We start from the raw sequence: 16,848 nt of genomic DNA on the forward strand, positions 1-16,848 counted from the left end.
CCACAAATAAGTGTTATTAGGCCTCCATGTCCAGTCAGAAACCTCAGGCTCAGGGGGCTCTAGGAGGTCGGCCTGAGAGTCTCCAAGCTAATGACCAGAGGAGGGATTTGAACCAGGGTCCCCCAGGGCCCAGGCCTGTGTGATTCCACCCCCCACCCCCTCACCACTGGTGAATCCACAGTAATGAGGAGGGAAAGAATCTCCAATAGCTGTGGGTGTACACGCATTCAACCACCCCTGAAAAGATTTCCCTGGACGTGGGAGGGGAGCCGTCCTCACTCACCTCAGGGAGAGGCACCCTGCAGGCAACACCTGGGTACTATGGCACCCACACCCCACAGGTTCCCTCAGTTGAGGGGACAGCATTGTTAATATTCCCATTTAGATCTGAGGAAATGGGGCCCAGGGCAGCAAGAGGACTTCCAAGGTCACAGCTTAGGGCAGCAAACTATAGAAGTCCTGATGCTGCAGCTTTCCTTCTGCCCAATTTAATCGGATGGCCCGAGTGAGGGGAGTTCTGAGAAGTCCCATTTCTCTCTAACTCCAGCCAGGGTCCAAAGAGGCGAGGGACAGAGAATGCGGGCACAACTGCAGAGGGAAGGAGACGCGGTCGTGGCTTATGTGCACCCCACAGCGGAGCTGTGGCGTCCCGGGGCAGGGCTCTTCCTCACCCCACCCTGACTGCAGCTGCCCAGCTGGTTCCGGAGGCCACAGGAGCGCAGTGGGGAGAGGGTTGGGAGTCCTGAATCCTCTGTAGGGCTGCAGTTGAAAATGCGCCCACCCCAATCCCCGAGGGTCCCTGTGCCCCACGCCCATCAAAGGCTCCCCACCCCACCAAGGACACTGCCCGCAACCACCAGCGCGATCAGGGCCTTACAACTGATGTGGGCTATGGGTGGAAGGCTCTTTGTCTCTTCAGAGATAACTAAGTTGTTTGACTTGTGGGTGTGGAACGGTAAGAGGCTGCAGTCCTGCTCTTAGGGACCAGCAGCGGCTCCAGTCCCAGGAAATGTTTAACAATGCGAGGGCTATAAACTTTAAGTATTTAGGGGAAATGCAAAAACCAAATACGCTAAAGGCTTATCTAGAATGTCTGGAGTCCATGCTAAAAGCTTACCTAAGATGTGGAAGATATATGCTAATTGAAGCCTATTGAGAACTGAAACAAAGGGACCATTTGGCCTTTCCTCTCTGTATAAAAGACGTTTGAAAATCTTGTTCGGGGCTCGGGATTCAAACTGAAAGCTCCCGAGTCCGGCCGGCCGTCAATAAACCATTTTTCCTTCTCAAAATCATTGCTGAGTCCTGGCCTCTCTATACTCAAATAATTGAACTTCTCTTAAATTCCACAACACAACTACCCGCGGGGGAGCGGATGCGGCTCCAGCGTTTGAGGACCTGCTTCTCATATGGGAGGTCCAGGTTCAGTCCCTGGTGCCTCCTAAAAATAAACAAAAAACAAGGAAACAAACAAAAAAGTCAACACAAGGGAGCCTAGGTGGGTCAGTGGTTGAGGACCGGGTTCCCACATACGAGGTCCAGACTTCAATCCCGGTCCCAGTACCTCAAAATAAAACAACAAAAACAAAAGAAAACAAAAATACCCTCAGTCCACAAGGGCCCCCTTGTGGGGACACCTCCCCGGGTGCCAGCGCGCAGGGCTCGGATTCTCCCCTTTCCCGCCTCCAGCAGCCCCGGGGACAGGTCCGCTCCTTATCCCCAAACTGCATCGGAGGGAATCGAGCTTAGGCAGGGATGTACCTTGCTGAGACCCTCCAGAAAAGGAGGGGAATCCGGGCTTCAGTCCCCGGCAGCGCGGCTCGGCGTCTAGGCTTCCCCCTCCCGCCAACAGGACCCCTAGGGCCGCAGAGCGCTCCTCCCTTCTGGTTCCTTCCCCGGGGAGGGACCTCTCGGGCCCCTCAAGGACTCCCTGCAGATCCCCTGGACGCTGGTGCCCCAAGGCATCTTTACAGGGGGCTAACTTTGACGGGGCTCCTGAGGATGGCCTCACTTACTGCCTCACTTAGTATTCCCTGAACTATTATTATTCCGTCTCTCCAAGGCGGGCTCTGCGGCCCCTGGGAGGGTGGGTGACTCCCACAAGGGCGCACGGCTCCCAGGGGCTTGCGCGGGGTAAATGGTTCCCCCTCCATTGCTCTGCGCCGCCTGCTTTGTTCCCTCCAGACCTCTCCAGAACAGGAAGTGCCAGGGGTTCTAGGTGGGCACCAGCCCCCTCTCCTGCCCAGTCTGCGGACCCCCAGGCGCTGCTCTGCCACAGCCCGACAGCGCCACGCGGCGGCGGCAGCCCCTCCCGCACGGGCACGGCGCCTCGCCCGAAAACCACTTCTCTCCCGTGAACGCTGTTCCCTTGGACAGCAGAAGCCTGCGCAGGCAACGCTCGCAGGGGCACGGGTCATCCCAGACGCATCTTGGCCCTTAGGGCCACATGTAGTGCTTCGTGTCCAAATTCTTGTCGGTCTTCCTCCTCAGCGCTTCAGCCTGTCACCTCAGCTCAGCTGTCACCCGTTTCTCTGCAGTGCGCTGTGTGAGGACCTGAAGGACCGAGAACCCCCACGTGGCGGTCGCCTGCCCGCACCCCGCAGCTCTTCTTTCCACCCCCTCTAGATGTGACCTTAGCTCTGCCTGCTCCTTCCCATCCTCAAGGATAAATCCCTCCCCATTCTGCGAACAGCCTGCACTAACCATTCCCGAAACTGACCCAACACGGGCTGACCCCTCTTGCAGTGCCGGCACAGCCCCTTCCGCCCGGGTCAGCCCACTTGGTCCTGGACTTCTCGGCTGGCCTGTCTGAGCAAAGGCTTCTTGCCCGTGCTCTGGCTGATTTGCTCCCACCACGTGTCCTCGAGCATTCATAATCAACCAACAAACAGTAAAGCACAAACCCACTCCTCCCGCCATCACTCCCTGAGTGAACGTCGGTTGTGCAGCTCCTAAGTGCTGGGCCCGGGGCAGGCGACACGCCAGTGACACAGCCTTTTCCCTCCCTGCGCTTAAGGAGCCACCGCCTAAGGACACCCACTAACGCAGTCCTCCCAGGCCACGCCCGAGATACAAGGGCGGCGCCCTGGGGGAGGACAGGAACGCGGCTGTGTGGGGTGGATCAGGCAAGTATAATTTGAAGTAGGGACCGAGGAGGGATCTGCAGGATTGGGGGCGAAGATCACCGAGCAAAGCCTTATGAGAGAAAGGAAGGATCTCCTGGGAAGCCCCGGGATGGAGGGGATGGAGCGACAGCGGAGTGCAGGGAAGAGCCGGGAGGTCCACGCGCAGGTCCGAGGAAAGCGCTGGGGAGACGAGAGGGTCCCTGAGGGGTTGAGAAGGAATGACATTACCTGATGTTGGTATTTAGGAAACCTCTGGCTGCTGGGCAGAGAGCAGTGAGCACAGGAGGAGCTAAGGAGGCCACCGGAGACACCTGGAGAGTCAGAACTCAGCGCGCGCAGAGTGGAAGAGAAAGGGAGACGAGACGGGCGAGGTGCTCTAGAGCTGCCCTCGGGCTTCCCTTCCTGAAGGTGGGAGGCGGGCGGCCGTGTGGCGGAGCAGGAGCGAAGACCCCACTTCTGCGCGCTGGGGACGGCAGAGGCATTCCGAGAGTGGAGACTCAGGAAAAGTGGGGGCTCCAGGCTGAGCCCTCAGGCCTGGCCGCCTCGCAGCAGGGAGTGGCAGAACCCGGGGTCCACTGAAGGACCGTAACACCAGACTAGAGCACCTGCACTGGCTCACCCGAAAGCGATGGGGATCCCAGCCACGCACCGGCGTTAGTGTTCTCACCCCAGCAGAGCAGCATGAAACCTGCAAAGACAGGGTTTTTTTCAAGCTTAGCTGTCGCTGTCTGCGTCCCTAGAATTGGGGGAGGGGGCACCCCACAAGCCAGGCTTTCAGGCTTTTGAGGGTCACTGTGGCACATCCTTTTTACAAATCTCCATAGTGTACTTGGACGTTTGTGTTATCACATCTGTTGTGGCAAATTCTAACTTTCTTCCTGTCCCACACCTCACTGGTGTGCTTTGCTATAAGGGTTGTGTATGTTTCATGTCCATCACACACCTCTTCTGTTGTGGTGTATGCATATGTGTATATGGGGATATGCTGAGGTATGTCACCTTTACACACTTGTTATAAAATGTTCCCAGGATGTATGTAATGGAGGGTACCCAACCTGTGTTAAGGGGTGTCAACATTACACACCTGTCACATAGGGTCCTCAAGATGTATGTTTAGACTGTGCTACAGTGTCACCATTTCACATACACAGTCCTTGTATGTGGCTCCAAGGTGTGCCAAAGTGTGTCACCTTCACATATGTGATACACATGGTGCAGGTGTACCAGGACCATGGTTCGTGTATGTTTGTATGTGTTTCCAGGCTAGTTCCAGTGTGCTAGTGTGTATCGTGCCCACCTACCCATGTACGATCTGTGAGGTATTTGTTGTTTCCAGGCTGTGCCCCTGCATGTTAGCATAAAACATTGTCACATCTGAAGTGTATCACTCTCACACCTGTTCATAGGGACCAGACCTCAATCACACATGCCATCAATACCTAGTTTATAGGAAATGCGTGAGCATGGTAAATAGATCAGAGAGATGCAAGAAGCCAAATCTAGAATGTGAAAAATTATAATGGACATGCAAACCAATGACTTCAACATATAAATATTAAGAATAAAAAATAAGAAAGTTGTACCTTTAGGTTAAGATCTTCTAAGACACACCTACCAAAAGCCACAGGATACATTTTGGATCCTGATTGCAACAAATCCGCCTCAAAGAACAAATATATTTTTAGGAAACTGAGAAAACAGCACTGATAGTGTATTCTATTACAAACAATAATTAATCAAGTTTGATTTACAAATTGTCTGAAAATTAAAAGGTGTTTTAATCCATTTTGAGATGCACAGGTTTATATTGTATCTTTCTTTAAACTTAAACAGTGTGAACTGCCCTCAGGTTCTCTTTTACTACAGCAGCATTGTGAAAAATTGAGTTGTATGTTTTAAAGCATTTTAAGTCAAATTAAGAGTATTAAATCTACTTTAAAAATTATTTCATTTATTTTTTATTATATAAAATAAATTGTTATTCAAGTAATTAAAATTTTGGGAAAGAAAACTGACTCTTGAAAAACATTCACATCAACTGGTGCGGTCACCCCTCGGGCTGAAGTGTGGTTTGCTGGCCTGGCGGGGGAGCAGCCGCGGCAGACCAAGCCGCTGCCCCCATAATAGGGTGGCTGGTCGGACTCACCGCCACCCCTGAAGGAAGCTCGGCATGGGTGCAGAGTGCCCTCAGGTCTCCCCTTCTCGGCAGCCATGCTTCCGCGGCCGCCCCTCCTCCCGGATAGCGCCACACGATGCCTTGTAGGGCGGCACCCTTCTTCTTCCTTCTCCCTGCGCAGGCGCAGGGCAGAAAATTCCAGGCTGCCCTTTTCCCCTCCCCCAACAGCAGCAACAGCCAGGTGTGGGCGGAAAAATCCAGTCTGCCCTTTTCCCTCCCCGAGACAGCAGCAACAGCCAGGCGTGGGTGGGAAACTCAAGTCTGCCCTCCACCCCAGCAACAGCAGCCACCAATCCCTAAACCCTGCCCCTTCCCCCAGCAACAGCAACAGCCAATCCCTAACCACCACCCCTCCCCCGTCCGGTACCACCCACTGACCTTTCACCGGCAACCAATCAGAACAGGGCGTGGCTTCGACCAATCAGCCTTCCCCAGCCCCTATAAAACTGTTGCCTCTCCCTCAGTAAAGGGGACTTGCGTGTTTACCTTGTCTCCGCCGTAGTTCTTCTGCCGTGCGCCCTCCAGTCCTGAGAGCCCCCGACAAGGGCCTGGCCTCCCTTGTCCCCAGTTCGTCGCCTGCTTCTCCGGGCGACCCCTTCGTCGCCGGCTTCGCCGGGCGACCCCGTCAGCCGAACCGCGCAACCCCTGTGAGACCGATCCCTCGTCTGCTGCCGGACCGACCCCTCGTCCCAAGTGGGACCGACCCCTTGTCCCAAGCGGGACCGACCCCTCGTCCAGAGCTGGACCGACCCCTCGTCCGCAGCCAGACCCCACCTCTACCGACCGAGCAAACCGTCGCAAACTGGTGTCAACTGACACTGGGGGTGGAATTGCTAATCCCATAAGAAGTAATTCACGTGTATTCCATGGACATGGATTGCAAATTCTGGCAAAGGGAATGGGGAGAAGGAATTCACTCAGCCATAGGTCAAGCAGAGATGAATTTTCAGATATACTACTAGATATGTGTAAATAAGTGAAAATATATATGGAAGGATCTTCAGTTTTGAACAGGGTATCCTCTGTTACCTCTAGTGAGAGTTGTCTATTTGCTATGGGCCCAGCCACCCTCCAGTCAGTGGAAGAAGGTATGGATGCAAGAGTGAAAGCATGGAGAACAGTCAAGGAGAGCACTGCCTTTGCAGTGTTTCAGGTGAGAAATGGATATGAAGAATTGAAGGCTGATATGTACATCTCAGAGAAAGATGGAGGAACATTATACTCTTGGTGATACTGACAAAAGAGGCAAATTCTTACAATGTCGTCCTGTTCTTCTCCCCATTCAGGACTGTGCTGAACTGGGAGGATGCTTGACTGGCTGTCATCGGTACAGATCACCACAGCCTCACGTTATGTACCAGGCGAACCTCTAGGGCTCTTAGGTTTTCCAGCAGGAGGGTCTCTTGGGTGGCAGAGAGCCACCAGCAGCTCGTAGGCGAGGAAGCCCAGGCCGCTGCTCCCTGTGGGTGTGGCCCTCAATCACCTCTTGGTGCAGGTGGTCTAGCACCCATATGCTGTTTTCCCAATACGATTTGGGTGTTAGAGAACACACTGGGGAGAGTTCTCAAAGGAGGCAGACTTCTTCCTCAGTTACCTGATACATTGGGAATAAATTCCAGAAAGTCCCAGACTTACTCCCAGAGACCAAAGGATGGAACTATGGAACAACATGGCCCTTCTTAAGGGCAGTCTGTTGCTATGTATCAAAGCCAAGAAATGGACATATTCTCTGACAAGCAATATAGCACCTCGAGATTCACGGTTAAAAAAAAATACAGGCACAGCATGTACGTATAAGGATATTGACACTTTTAAGTAAAAATTTGAACACAATGCAGATGCACATCACCGGGAGATTGCTCAAATATATTATATTCCCTAATATAGAATACTGTGTACATATGCTGACAATGTAGATTACTTTCAATAAATTATGCTTAAAGTCACTTCCTATAGGTATACAGACTGAGTTACCTATTTTCCTTGTTTTTGCTGAAAGTCAACTGAGAAATAACCAGCTAAATTTCAAGTCAACAGAGACATTTATTTGGATTCTCGGAATTGCAGTTCTGGGTGCCAGATCCAGGCAGCAACCCAAATTGTGCCCTATCTTGGCATTTGCAGGCAAGGGTTTTTAAAGGAACAGAAGAAGTTTAGACAAGTTTTTATTTGGTGGATATTTGGGGGCACTCCAATTATCCTTCAGGTTAGATAGCTAACTGAATTCTTTACTTTATGGTTTGTTTTATGGTGTCCAGATATCCTTTGGTTTTGAGGAACATTGTGGCTTGAAGCTTTGGGTACTTTGGCAGTTTGTGATATCTGTCTGATATTTGCCTAAGAGTAACCTCCAGAATGACCTCCTGACTCCATTTTAAATCTCTTCACCATAGATATACTATTTTGTTTTATTTCTTTTCACACTAATTTTGCACCATTGCTAGTTTCAAGGTTTTAAAAATAAAACTTATTTTCAAACTCTTCAGTTCATTTTATAATGTAGAAAACTGAAAAATACAAGAAGGAAAGAATACAACCTTCATCCAAAATCACAAGCAGTTTACAGTTTGACATATCCTTCTAAGTCCTGTGTGTCTATACACAACTGGGTATACATTTTTAGGTGGTTGATATCACACAGAATGTATCATGCTTTTTCACACATCATGAATATTTACCAGTTCAAAACCCCATACATCCTGGAATAATCAAGAATACATGACAAAACAAAGAAAAACAAAGAAAGAACAAACAAAAAGAGTGAAAAAAAATAATAAAAAGAATACATGATACCAACTCAGTTGTTAATTTTTGAAATAATAAAAAAATTAATTTAGGATCCCATCCCAATCAAGATTGCTGTCTTAGTTTACCAAATCACTGCCGATGCAAAGTGGTTGACTTTTATAATGAGGATTTTATTTAGGGTAAAAGCTTATAGGCCATGATTATCCATATTACCATCAGAGATGCTTTCTCACCAAAGTCAGCTACAGTTGATTCTGGGGTCTTGCCATGTGGTGAAGAGGCTGCCGATCTCTGCTGTAGGTGATGCGGTCCTCTCTCACATGGCTCTAATAGTGATTGAAGTGATGAATGCACAACTATGTGATTATACCAAATGTCACTGACTGTACACTTTGGATGAATTGTATGCTTTATTAATATGTATCAATAAAATTGATCTGTTAAAAGAAAAAATATAATATGGCAGCTTCCTTTTCACCTATGGTTGTGTCTCTCCCTGTGTCTCCATTTATATCAGACCCAGCAAGGAGGCAGAGACTCATCTTGAGTCACCCCTCACTGAAAACTCCACTCAAAATCCCTAAATCGATCTTATCAAGTAATTATTAAAGTCCCCTCAACTGAATTTTATGCAATCAAAGGGTACCATAGCCACAGGAACAGATTAGTTTAAGAACATATTATTTTTCTTTTTGGGACTCAAATAATAATGTTAAACTCTAACAGTGGCATATGTAGATGCTTCAGGGATCTGTCATCCCATAGAAGCTTTGAACGACCAGCAAGAACTGGCAGAAACAGCTTTCCCAGTGTTGTAGAAAACAGTTAAAGCACTGAAGTTATATTGCAAGCACTAAATCAAGAAAATGTTTTTGGGGAGTGGATGTGGCTCAAGTAGATGCGTACCCACCTTCCATATGGGAGTTTCTGGGTTTAGTTCCCAGTGCCTCCTAAAGAAGACAAACAAACAACCAGCAGACAATGAGCACAAAACAACAATGAGCGAACAGGAGAGGGAGCCATCTTAGGCAGGGGAGTTCTTCATAAAATGGTAGGATCTTGTGGGACCCTGGTTGGCCCTTTCCTTAACTTTGACTGTCTTTATATGGAGCCAGCCCATACTCCCAGTGCAGGTCCCTGGTCTTAGCTTCAGAAGAGGCAGAGTGGCCCTCATGCACATGATGGTGAAGCTGAGTATGGAGCATTAACAAATAACTATAGTCACTGAATTATAATATAGAGGATTGCTTACTTTTAGTATAATTTAGAAGGACTTCCCTCTTATAATCATGGCCATGACATATGTTAACTATTACAAGTAGCTAGAGACAAATAATCTAAAACATATCTTTGATTCTAATAATATGTTTTATTATTATCACTGTGTAATCTTTAACTCATAATTATGACTGACCTGGAGTTAGTCAATTCTTAACAGCCTCTTGATAACCTCTTTTGTTTAGTTTAGTCTAAGGGATTTACAAATGTTTAGCTTAAGTATCCATACTCAATATTTTGTAAGGATTGAACTATTTACAATTTTACGTCTTACTCTAGCCAAACTTTGTCAGTTCCTAATGGATGGTAATTAAGCAATTTACCACACAGTTTGTAACCTGTAAACACCATACTTACCCCAATTAACCTCTGGAGCCCTTGCTAACACACTTCCAATTAAATGATTCAGAATCCCTGAACATGCCAAAACCACTATCCAAACTTACTTTGTTTCATTTTCATAAACCCCAAAGTTTCTCTAATTCAAGCAAAATAGATTTGACATTTTTCGCTCTTATTCTCCTGACTTGCACAACAGAATAAAGACTCTCTTTTTGAAATCCTGATGTTCTGAGATTGGTCTTTCATTGGCTTATTACAATTCATGGAGGAAAATAAATGAGGAGGCACCCTTCTCCCCATGATAGCTACAAACAGGGCTCCTGACACCAGTCCTCAGTTCTCCTCATGAATTCAGAATCTACCAGTCAAGTGATTGTCAACCTAGAAATAACAATAAAGGCATTTATTTGGGGCCTTAGAAATGGAATTTGGGTAGCAGCCCAATTCCTTTTCTGTCTTTTCATTTCCAGGCAAGAGTTTTTAAAGGAAAGAAGCTTAGACAGGTTGTTTGTGGTTGGTGGATATTTGGGGTAATCTAATTGTCCTTCAGGTTGGATAGTAAACTGAGCTCTGTATCTTGTGGTCTCTATGACGTCTGGATGTCCTTAGGGTTTTGAGGAATATTGTTGCTTGAGGCTTTGTAACCTCTGGCAGATTGTGATATATGGCTGCCATTTGCACAAGAGTAACATCTAGAGTGACCTGACTCCATTTTGAATCTCTTAAGACATAGTAACTTCCATTTTGTTTTATATCTTTTAAAATGACTAAGCAAACACTATTGATCACACATATGCACATCTGATGCACTCTATTGAGATCACCCTTCAGAGTGGCGTTATGTGCTAGATAGAGGATGAAACAGGAAGAAGTATAAAGAGCTCTACCAGAAGTCTCAGCAAGAGTTTCTCCCTCTCCAAGATATATATGAATTTCCATCTCCCTGGAAGTTAATGATCTGAAGCTTTCCCTCTGAATTTTGAAAAATTTCAGCACTAACACCAACATAAGTTGGCTTTTCTTCTCCCAATTTACAATCTAATGTGTGACCAGATTAATTCCTATAACAAAATAATTGATTATAAATACTGCCTAATAGAAAAGGGAAAGAAGGCAACACAGGGTTGGCAGATGGGAGTGGGTTCAGTATTGCCTGTAAAGTGTTTTCCTTTCACCATCCTAATTGCCCTCTTGTTCTATTCTCCTTTTCGAGGCTCTAGCACGTCTTCACTGGCTTACTTTTAATTTTTAAAATAGAAGGAAAATTAAAATTATAATAAAAGGAAGGAAGGAAAAGAGGAAACCCGAATGTGCTGGGCTGCTCTGGCCTATATACAGTGATGGCCAGCTCCCCATTGGGTTAGCTGGGCAAAGACACCCTAAATGGCAATTCTGGGGATCGAAGCGGGTCAGCTCTGGGAGTTCGGGGAGGAGTGATTTTTTTCCAGGACAAGGGTTATTGTCTTCAAAGCGCTCACTCGAGTATGCCATCTTTGAGCACGCAACTCGCCAATCAGCATGGTAGCCATAGATCCAACAGCAATGACCTCTACGCGTGACTTCCGGGCAATGTCTTTATCCAGCAAACTACTTGGGGCCACGTGATCATCTTAGAAGGAACAGTCCAGCGACAGGGCACTTTGGGAAATATAGTCCCGGATATGTGAACGCCAAACACTACAAAAAGTGTGTTTTCATGGTTCGGTGCCTTTGTCCTTACAATAGAAAATTGCCTTCGTTTCTGGAAGGAGTAGCACACCAAAAAATATTTGCGCTTCTCGACTCTTTGCATCTGTGCCCTAGTTAACCTATGGCGTGAAGACTGCTGGAAGTTGTGTAGTTTTCTGGGAAGCCGAGACCGTTGCTATAGCGCCGCGCGGAGCCGAGAGGTCGCAGCGACTTCTGGGAAATGTAGTTTTCTGAGAGGCGACTGTTCCTGTCGGCGTCAGTTACTTTGGTCTCTGTCCCGGAGGAGTCTGGGAAATGAGGCTCCGTACTGGCTCCGCCCCGACCCCGGCAGTTTCCGGTCTGGCGGTAGAATTCTGGAGTTGGGGCGGTGCTTGGGCTGGGCTGTTTCCGGGAGGGCGACGGCCGCGTCCGTTCACCGGCCACCCGTGCAGTACGTACGCGGAGGCGCCAGCTCTGGACGCGGCGGGTTCAGGAAAAGGGCCCCAGCGGACTTCGGTGCTAGTGCAGTCCCGCGGCGCCGGTGGGGGTCCCGACCGCCGAGAATAACGGCAAGTGTAGCTCCCAGGGGCCGGTGGGGACGGGGGTGGTGGGGGGTGGCGGGCGGATCTCAGGCCAGCGGATCCTGGGCGTTGGACGCGGCCGCTAGAACCTTGCTGGTCCCAGGGTGTGCCCCGCTATGTGACCTAGGACAGGGCCTTAGCTTCTCCGGGCCTGTGTCCTGTTCTGTAAAAGGGGAGAAAGGACCTCACTTGGTATTCGAAGCGAATATCATCTACAACTGTTTTTATGCAGTCCGGTCCTGACGCCCACGGTTTTCGCAAAGTGCTTCATTATCTTCCAGTTTTAGTTTACTCATTCTTAAAAAAAAAATCAGGATAATAGGAATACCCGCCATGCCGAGGGGTAAGATTGAATGAGCTGATTCACGGTCTTACAATTGTGTTCTTGGTCTTTTTCTTATGTACAGAATGGTTGATTTACACGCAGGTAGCACCTGGTAAACGGTAATCCTGTGCTCACTTTTAGTTTAAGGAAACATTGGAGCCCCAAAGAGTGGTTCCCAGGTGGCTTTTCCATGCACATGTGTCAGAAGCTGCAAGGTAAACCTGCTTTCCTGACTGCTTTTGCTTCCCCTGGCTCTACCATCTCAGGACACTGCCCTTGTCTAAAATGGGAACCTAGAAAGAGGACTATGTTGGCTGTTGGAAATTGCCAAGTCATGTCCCAGGTGAGTCAGTTTGTCCCCAAATCTTCCTGAAACCCTTTTTTAAAAATCTAGACTCTGGAGTGTTTGGTTTGCTTCTCCTGACAGTTATCTTAACAAATTCCATTTACAGACTGGATCTACAATTCCTTTTATGACAGCAGTGAGTGGAGCCCACACAGAGCTCCAAGTGCTGTCCTACTCTCTCGGTGCCTTTCTTTTCTACCACAAATGGAAAAGATTTCTTAGATTTCTTCTAGAAGTCCTTCAGTGATTTGAGCTAGAAAACTTATTGCAACTCAGAATGTCCAGTTGGAATGTTAGGTTATTTGCTTTGCGGGTTTAATAAATGGTGGGTATATATCCTTCAAGTTGCTCAGGTCAGAAGGTGTTTGGCATCATCCTTGTTGCTCCTTTTCTCTTATAATTCCTGGTCAGACACTTTATTTGGCTTTACCTTCATACTATATACAGAATCTGGCCATTGGTTATCTGGTCTTTGCCATCACCACAGCTCCCCTGGTCCAAGGAACTTAGATTACTGTAGTGAATTGAAGCCCTTACATCTTTTTCAGTCTGTTCTCAAAGTAGCTGTCATAGTGATCCTGTTGTAAAATATAACCGTATCATTCCTCAGCTTAAAATTTTTAGTGGCTCTGACACAGAATAGCGGCCAGAGTTTTGCAGTGACCTATAAAGCTTTGTACAAATAGGCTTTGTGTTGCCTCTCTCAGCCTCTCTACTGTGTTCCCTGTGGGCTCCACTCACACAGGCTACTGCCTCCAGACCTTGGAAATTGCTGTACTGTCTACTTGAAATGTTCCGTCCCCATATCTGCACAAGCTTGTGCTCTCACCCCTTTCATATCTTTGCTTAACTCCCTTTCCGTAAGCTTTCCTAAACACTTACTTAAAATTGCAGATATCTTTTCTCGCCCTTCTCTTCCAGTCCTTCATTATTGTTTTCGTTAGAACTTATCACTCACTAGCTGATATGATATATGTTGTTGTTGTTGTTTTCCTTTATTTTTTTCTTAGTTTTTTTTTTCTTTCTATATATATGTTTAATGTATGCAGTTTGTCTTTTCCCACTGGGCAGGGCTTTTTTAAAGGAAAAATTTAAGTTAACTAATTGTCACAGCAATTCATTTATTGGTTTTCTTAGCTAATAAGGTAATCTTTTAGGAAGAACCTTTCACTGGGCTGTGTGTACACTGACATGTATTACATTATAATCTAGTGCATTGCTGTCTAAGAGAACTTCCTGCAGTGCAGAAAATGTTTTATATCTGTGTTGTCCAGTACAGTAGCCATCAGCCACATGTGACTGTTGAGCACTTTAACTCTATGGCTAGAGTGATTTAGGAACTGAATTTTTAATTTAATTTCAATTAATTTAGATTTACATAGCTAAATGTGGCTAGTGGGTATTGTATTGAATAATGCAGGACTGGTAGAAAAGTTAGAAAACAAAAAATGAAAAAAGTGGTAGGATGGATAGATATTATCCATCCTGAGTGAATACCTCAGGGGGCCCATGTAAGGAAAAGGCAATTCCTGTGAAAGCAAGGCTGGTGGTAGGTTTCTGTGTGTTTTTTTAAAGATTTATTTATTCATTTATTTCTCCCTCTCCCTCCATTTTCTGCTCTCTGTGTCCATTTGCTGTGTGTTCCTCTGTGTCTGCTTGTATTCTCATTAGGTGGCTCCAAGAACCCATCCTGGGACCTTCTGGAGTGGGAGAGAGGTGATCATTCTCTTGCACCACCTCAGCTCTCTGTTCTTCTGTGTCCCTTATTGTCTCTCCTCTGTGTCTCTTTTTTGTGTCATCTTGCTGTGTCAGCTCTCTCCATTGACCGGCACTCCTGCGCAGGGTGACACTCTATGTGGGCCAGCTTGCCTTCACGAGGAGGCCCTGGGTATCGAACCCTGGACCTCCTGTATGGTAGACAAGAGCCCAATTGCTTGAGCCACATCCACTTCCATCGTGCTTGGTTTTGATGAGCTGCAGTATCAGGGAGGAACAGGTGGAATTGAAGTTCAACTGAACTGAGAGAAATATTGAGCATAGATAGAGAGACCTAAGAAGGTAGTCCAAAGAACTCAAAACTTTTCCATTCATGGAATAAAACATAGTGTTTTTAAATTTAATAGAGTATTTTTATACTTAACATCTTACTGATTCCTTATTTGGTTTATCAGATGAGATTTATAAAAGCAAAGCATTTTAAAACCATTGTGGAAAACATGGACAAACTTCAGTTAATGAGATGAGATTGGCATAACCCAAATAAATTCCTGTGTAAGGGTAAATACACTTGCAAAGAAACTGGTTTTTCCCTGGTGCCAAAAACCCCCCACCTCACTTCCCTTTTCTTAGAGCAATTCCTCAGGAAAACTTAAAATTGTAAATTCTTTCCTTATCCCTTTGAGATGCGTGTAAATCTCTTTAAAAACCAGGGAGCCTCTTGCCAGTTTTATGACCCAGTAATGTCTTAAGGACCTTGGAGCCATCTCTGGAAAGGAAACATCAGGGATCTTCCCCTAAATTCCTCCTCCTATCACAGTTTAACATAAGCACTTGGCTCCAAGTTGTAACTACCTGATTGTCATAAAGATGCCAGAATTTTGTTTTTCTTTTGGATAAAGGCAATTAACTAGCACGGAAGTCCACTCCCTATACCAGGAGAATTTAGGATAAACTGCATATAGCAAATAGTTCTGTCAAGTTCTGTTACTTAAGAACAAATTATTGTTTACTTTGAAACATGTATATAATGGGTTGAATCTGCCTGGCTTTGTAAAAGAGTAAGATTTTCTTTTTGTCTTTGCAGTCTCATTAGTGATTAAGTGTGTTGCACATCACCATCTGGTTTAATGGGTTTTCAATAATAAAACTTTTCTTTTCTACATTTGTGGGGAAAGGATAGTCTGGGTTGGCAGGAGATTTAATTTTTAGTTTTTTCCACAACACCTGACAAAGATGAAGTACCCATTTTTAACCAAAAACCAGTTTCCCTCATAAACATACATGCAGAATTTCTAGATAATGTATTAGATTATTGAATCAACCACACTTGGAGAGAAAAAGTTACTACAACTAGGAAATGTCTGTTTCATCAGTAAAAGATAATTACCATGCATTTTCAGTACATTTATTTTATGCATACATTATAATTTGACCAGTAAGTTATTATGGAACATTTAATCTTTTTCTAAACCTTTGTTGTTTTGAAAACTGTGAATGAGTTCTACACAGAAGAAATCTCTAATTATATCTGTGAATTTTCCTTAGAATATTTTTATTGAGATGTGTCCTTTTTTTAAATTCTGTGTTCTTATTTTAAGGCTCTACTGAAGGACTACTAATGGCAGTTCTTCAGTGTTTCTTGCCCAGAGGCCTCAAATTATTTTAATTTTCAAGTGACTATCAATACAGAATTTAAATGTATACCATAAATCTATATTTCCTTTTAAAAAATAAATTATGTGTCATTCTTTGTTTTTTTCTGAACCTTAGTGAATCATCTTGAGCATTCTGTTTTGGAGACAATTAATTTTGCCTAATTTTTTATTGCTTACCTACCACAACTCAGCACTTGACTATATGCAGTCAAATACTGAATGCTGATTTTTTAACTTTTCTATCATTTTATTCTCTTGGATAAAATTAACTCTCCTTAAGCAGAGGTTTTCCATTTGTCTCCCACCCTTATTGCATAACAAAGCCAGGTTCATTATTCCATGACTTAGATGAGATTTCTGATCATTGTTGTAACTCTGAAATTTATTGACTCTTTTCCACAACTGGGTAATTTTACCCTTTGTCTACCAACGGAAGAGATCTAGGCCATGGATGAGCCTAAATATTTTTGCAGGTTGAGGTAGCATTTAATGATGTGGCCATAGACTTTTACCATGAAGAGTGGGGATGGGTAGATTTTGCTCAGAGGGATTTGTGCAAAGATATGATAGTCCAGAATTATATGAACCTGCTTCTTGGGAGAGGTCTTTCTTTTGTTACTCTTAATTGCTGGGGATCTTCCTCAGTAAGTGGTAAATCTCTGTTCAGTGTTCCCAAGGCAGAGTACAACTCTTTTGTGTCATGCCTGAATCTCATCTTCCCATTTCAATAAATATTAATATCCTCCATCCCTTCTCTGGTTCCTTACTAATGGCCTCACCTCCCTGAGGACCACAGTTTAAGCAAGTTCTGTATTTTTCCTGCAAGGAGGTCTTTCAATACCTAAGCCATGTGTGATCACATTATTGGAGGAAGGCAAAGAACCC

The 16,848-nt window shown here is 45.7% G+C and overlaps 1 long non-coding RNA gene across 6 annotated transcripts in view; it reads left to right on the forward strand.

The window, feature by feature from the left end:
* The first annotated feature begins 11,737 nt into the window (after window positions 1–11,737).
* Window positions 11,738–16,848, forward strand: part of LOC101411168 (uncharacterized) — a 70,061-nt gene continuing 64,950 nt past the window's right edge. For 5 of the 6 annotated variants that reach the window (XR_009181368.2, XR_011646424.1, XR_009181369.2 and 2 more), the window contains exons 1-2: window positions 11,738–11,906; window positions 12,385–12,586. This is a non-coding gene — a long non-coding RNA (uncharacterized lncRNA). The remainder of the gene's footprint in view (window positions 11,907–12,384; window positions 12,587–16,848) is intronic. The other variant, XR_011646423.1, reaches the window with a different exon arrangement.

This window comes from Dasypus novemcinctus, chromosome 18, assembly GCF_030445035.2.
Source record: "Dasypus novemcinctus isolate mDasNov1 chromosome 18, mDasNov1.1.hap2, whole genome shotgun sequence".
Taxonomy (NCBI): Eukaryota; Metazoa; Chordata; class Mammalia; order Cingulata; family Dasypodidae; genus Dasypus; species Dasypus novemcinctus.